We start from the raw sequence: 6,000 nt of genomic DNA, 5'->3' as shown, positions 1-6,000 counted from the left end.
AAATATATATGTTCATTTTTATTTTATTTAATGGCCAACGAATTTTTTACCGGCTATATTTTAATATTTGATCCGGTGAAAACTCTCACCTAAGGTCAACATCGTAAACACTCGCCCGAAGGTTCGATAGTGCGGTGAGATAAAACTCATTTAGTTCAAGAATCTAATTAATAAACGTTACATACCCGCCTAGTCTGCCTTAATCGTCCTGGTGCCGCTTAAAATAAATGTTGGCGACAGGAATCAAACCTGGGTCATGTGCAACAAATTTTTCCTTACCACTCCACCATTGTAGAATTATAATTTTAAATTGATTTTTAAAAGACTAAAGTCATGTAATGATATATTTAAGAAATTTAAAGATTAATTTTTTAAGATGACATAAAAAGAAGATTTTATTAGACCATCCATAGTCGGGAAATTATGTGGGCGTTTTAGCCTATAACGGCGGGGGCACACCCTCCCCCACCCCCCACCCCCGGCGTTTTGGCTTTTTTTAACGTTATATATAAAACGCGGGAAAATGGCACAAATATCAAAAAGAGCCGTTAGTTTACCGTTGGGGAATAAAAAAGAAAAAAAAGTTATTTCCTATATATTAAACCAACTCATCCCCAATCAAAACTCATCAAACTTATAAAAAATCTCTTTCAACTTTATAAATTCTCACACAAAATTCACTATATAAATGGATCCTCCATCTATATATAAACGGTTTTTCGGGCCCGACCAACAAGCCTACGACGAGGCGGAGGAACAGGCGGTTACGAGTTCGATTATGCTCGCGAGAACTTATATGAGTTCCGTTACAAGTGCGATTAGCTCTCCAGCACCCCCGTTTCAAAAAGAGCATATATCGAACGAGATCGTACCGAAGCCAACAACCGGTTGATGGCGGATTACTTTTGCGACTCGCCGAGATACAAGAACCCGAAGCGTATTATTGTTATTTGATTCTTCTTATTAAAAAATAAAAACAAAAAACAAAAAGTGTAAAAGTGATTGGGCGTCACGTGGCGCATAACGTCTGGGGGTGGAGAGTTATGACTACACCCTGTTTTTGTAAAAAGTCATAACTCTTACTGGGTGCCACGTGGCGCATAATACCTGAGGGTGAAAAGTTATGACTACTCATGGTTTTATGCTTGATTCTTATTTAGTGAAATTTTTCTCATTGCTATCTAATTTTGGATGAAAAGAAATTGTAATTAAGATGAATGAATGCATGCTCCATATAATTCAATTAACTTAAAAAAACTAACATTTATGAAATAATTTCACAATAATTGAGCAATAATTGAATGTTAAGTGGTAGTTATGGATAGGGGTGATAATCTTAACCTAAACTATTTTAAATGGGTTAATTTGGGTTTTTTTATAAACTAAATGGGTTGTTTGAGTTAGAGATTTTAACTAAATGTGTCAAAATGGGTTGCTTGAAATTCCATCTTATTATTTTAGGGTCAAATGGGTCCGACAAATTCAAATAAATGGGTCGATGTCGGTTAGTTTCCTAAGGAAATGTGGCAGGTTTCGGATCGGAACGGGTTTCAGCATGAGATAGGTTTTGGCACAAAACGAGTTTCAGATTGGAACGAGTCCGGTTCAGGTTTCAAGCCAACACGAGTTTTCACACGAGACAGGTTGGGTTTTGGTTTCTTTTGTTTCTTTTGTTTCTTTTTGGTCGATTCCGGAATCGTTTTTGGTCTTTTGTTTCGTTTTTGTCCGTTTTTTTCAGTTTCGTTTATGCTCGGTTTCATTTTTTTAGTTTCGTTTGATCAATTTTTTCGATTTCGATTTATTTCGTCGGTTTTTGCTTTTTGTGTCATTTTCACTGATATTTCAGTTTCGGTTCGATTTTTCGATGATGTTTTTAATGAAACGAGGACAACAGAGGAAATATTTTATTTTTTTTTACTTTTTTATGTTTGATTTATATTTTGAGTTACGTTTTTTTTTTACTATTTAAAAAAAATTAATCTTAATAGAAAACCCCTTAGAAAAAAATAATAAAAAAATCATAACTTCAAATATAAATAAAAAAACAAACAATAAAAGAAACTAAAATGTTTCAGTCGTTATCCTTATTAAAAAAAACGAAACATGTTCTGACCCGTTCCGACCCTAACTTGTTCCGACCCAAACCAAAACAACCATTTTTTAAATTGACATGTTCTGAATCAAACTCGTTTCGACCCGTTTCAACCCATGACCCGTTCGACCCAACCCAACTCATTTGTCACCTGTAGTTATAAAGTTATATGAATGAAATTAGTGAAGCACTAGAAAGACGACTGTATCTTAACATGATGAATTTAGACTGTAGTTCATTTGAAAGATCTTTGACCGTTTAAAAAATGGAATATCTCATAAAATAGTAATCAACTTTCAAAAGTGTTCAAATTAGGTCACTCATACATATTTTCCTCAAATCGGGTAATTGAATCTTCAAATCGAGTCTCGCCGATTTTTTTTGTACGTCAAGAAAGATATGGAGGATAAGATGTGGGGGTCCGAAATTTGCACTATATACAGTTAAATTTTAAAAATTTAAATAAACATTAATTATACTGAAATTCAAAATAAAAAATAAAATCTACGTCGCCACTCAACGTCAACATAACAAAAAAAGATTAAAAAAATTCTTATGTGAAACAAAAAAGAAAAACGTTAAAACCTTTAATTTAAGGAAATATGAAAATTGAATGGCTTAATTGTAACATTTTTTTAAGTTGAGTAACCTAAAACATTTTTTAGATTTAGTTATTTTTTTTGAACGACCAACTAAGTAATGGCGGGTACTCCGTACGCGACTCCCATTGGCTAAAGGTAGCCCGAGCCGGCCACTAGTCCGGACGGACGGAGCCCCTAGCGGTCCACCTATTGAAGGATTCACCGGATAAAACTCGACCCCCACGCCCGCCAAATGGCACGACAGCGAGGAGCCGGTAGAACCGGGTGAGATCAGGACTTGAACCCTGGCAAGCCAGGGTCATCCCTCATATATCCTATATAAATTGGTGATAGTAAGATTTGAACCATCTACCTCTCACTAGTAAATTGAGTCATCTACCATTGAATCACAACCAATTTATATTAAATTTAGTAGGGGTGAGCATAAAACCGAATTAACCGAACCGAAACCGAATAACCGAAAAAACCATATCGAAAAAAACCGAACCGAAGCATTAACCGACGGTTAATATTTTAGTTTTTCGAAAAACCGATTTTTGGGTTTAGGTTAGGTTATCCATTTTAAAAAAACCGAAAAAAACCGAACCGAACCGATTAATCGAACCTATGTTTTCTACGTGTTTTTTTAAAGATGTTATGGCCAGAAACAAAATACCAAAAGAATCTACCATTGATGGTGGTGAAGATTATAAACATGATCAAGATTGGGTCTAAACTTTGAAGATGAATAAGACAATGAATGAAGATTCGGGAAACCTTTAGTTTTTTTTTTTTATTAAAAATGTTGTTGAATTTTAAACTATACTACTCAAACAACTTTGTATTTGTTTGGTTCAACATAACACGTGCATATTATTGTATTTTGAATTCAATATGTATAAGGTACTCTATTTCTTATAATGTCTACTCACAATAAAAAAACCGAAAATAACCTACACCGAAACCGAAAACCGAATAACCGAATAATCGAATAACCGAAATTCGATTGGTTGGTATTCTAAAATAACCGATAGCTTAGATTTAGGTTTGGGTTTCATCCAATAACCGAACCGAACCGAACCGTGCTCACTCCTATGATTTAGTTATTATTATATGAAATCCCTTAAAAAAACTGGAAGACGTTACGTGTACACTCATTTATATGTGATAAAAAAAGGCATTACCTGAGGGGTGAATGTGTTAAGTTGAGCCATTGGAGGGAGCATATTATTTGAATATGTAGAGTAATTGATTGCGGAAGTAACTCGCGTGTGACCTTGTCCAACGGCCGGCCAACATTGTCTTGGGATAACGATACTTTAGTCAACCTTCATAATTTGGGCTCAGTCAAAACACCTTATTATTTTATTGTGCAAATTCTAGAGAAAAATAACAATAAAACTTTTTTTTATTAATTTTTCTTAACAAATCTGTTATAATTTAGGGATAAAAAATTGTATGATGAGAAACACATACATGAATAAAGAACTACCGTGACCAAGTATTGGATCCCGATGATTACTTCCAAATGATGTTCTTCTGGTTAACTCTAAGGTAATGATTTTTGAAGGGTTGACTTATGTAAAACAAAATATTGTGAGCCTCGTCACATGAAGATGCTCTTCTTACTATTATTATCTGATGTGAGAATAGGTATTAGTTCATTTGGAATTTCTGTTAAGAAATAAGTACTAGTGAATTTTCTGACTGGTACATCATAGGGAAGATCATCTATTCGACCGGCCGACATATTGGTTTTTGGATGGTTTGGAGAAAAACATGCTTGTGTGGATTTAACAGGGGTTCCCCTATGGTATGCTTAGGGAGTAGTGGTTTCACAATCGTTCAATCTGCTTTGAAAGTTGTTTCATACAAGGTGACTAAATATGAGAAGACGTGTCTTGACAACCAACATGTATTTATTCTTTTTGCTTTTGACACTTTTGGTTTTCTCACGCCTGAAGTTGTTGAGTTACTTAGCGGAGTTCAGCGGGTCATGCACATGTTATGACTCCAATTTCAATGGATGTAGTTTTTAAAGATTGTGTTTTGCAATTCAAAATGGGGTAGCATCACAGCTTGTTGCTCGTTTGACTTCTGTTTCGACATAATCACTACTTTTCAATCATATAATGAAAATTTGTTTCAAATATCTATACTATATATAAAGCATGAGTTAAGGACCTCTTAAATTTTAAGAGGTACTAAATGTTAGGGGCATGAATTTTATGCTGAGGATCCTTAATCCTTAACTTATCTTATGGATAAATTATCCTTGAGATATATAACAGGTTATAAATGATCAATGATCCTCGGTGTTATTTGTTTACTAATGATTGCGTTTAGTATGGTGATGTGTTAGACAAGTATGACAATTTTAGGACATGCTGACATCAATTATCCTCATGGAGTATTCTCTAGCTGGAGTATGGATACAGGATCCTTATTCAGTATAGCTAGTAATGGACGATTTCGTATAAAGACTGATGTTTGAATATCAACTATGGTTCCTAGACCTGGTCCACCACTTAATTCGTTACTGAACGGCTATTAGCACGTGGTCAAAGCACCCGATGATGAAGAGTGGAAGACTAGCGGATTTATAGGATATAGTTGTTAGTTAGTTACTTATTATTTTCTTTATATAACCGAGTTATGATCAACATTAGGCAGACACACGCTCACATTTACACTCGTATTCTAGCTGCTAGCTCATCAGAAAACACACACATAGCTTTCATTGTTTCTGTTGATCAATAACTCCAAACCTTGTAATCACCTTTTACTATTAATAAACTTGACGGTGATAGTTTCACTGTCCGGGGGTTTTTTGTGCCGGAGATTACTATACTCACGTACCATCCGACCAAAGATTACCTTGTTAATCCTTGACCGAAGCAATTCGACCAAAGATTACCTTGTTAGTTTTTGACCGAAGTAAAGATTATCGTAATTAAGGGTTTTTTCCTCGTGATCAAATCCTTGTGTTCATCAAGACCTCATTTCTACAATCATTATTATCGTGTTATCATTATACCTCACTTGACAGATTTGGATACATTATCCTTAGTCAATTTTTATCCAAAACAATTTGGCTCCCACTGTGGGGCAATTGGTGCTATAATCCATATTACTCCTATCAATCTTTGATTTTTTTCATACCCATATAACTTCCAATGGCCTCTCAATCAGCCTCTGCTTCATCAACTATGCCGGCTACGGTTCCTCTCTCGTCAACGACTTTGCCACCACCGCCTCCGCCAATTACGGGAACGCAACGGCCTGCTGTTACTGGAAGCAAGACGCAACTACCAGTCTTCCAGAGCT

This window comes from Bidens hawaiensis, unplaced genomic scaffold (assembly GCF_021521415.1).
Source record: "Bidens hawaiensis isolate Kalapana, Puna unplaced genomic scaffold, B.hawaiensis_p1.1 tig00007035_1, whole genome shotgun sequence".
Lineage (NCBI taxonomy): Eukaryota > Viridiplantae > Streptophyta > Magnoliopsida > Asterales > Asteraceae > Bidens > Bidens hawaiensis.
The sequence above is the reverse complement of the archived record's forward strand: the minus strand, read 5'-3'. Positions refer to the sequence as shown.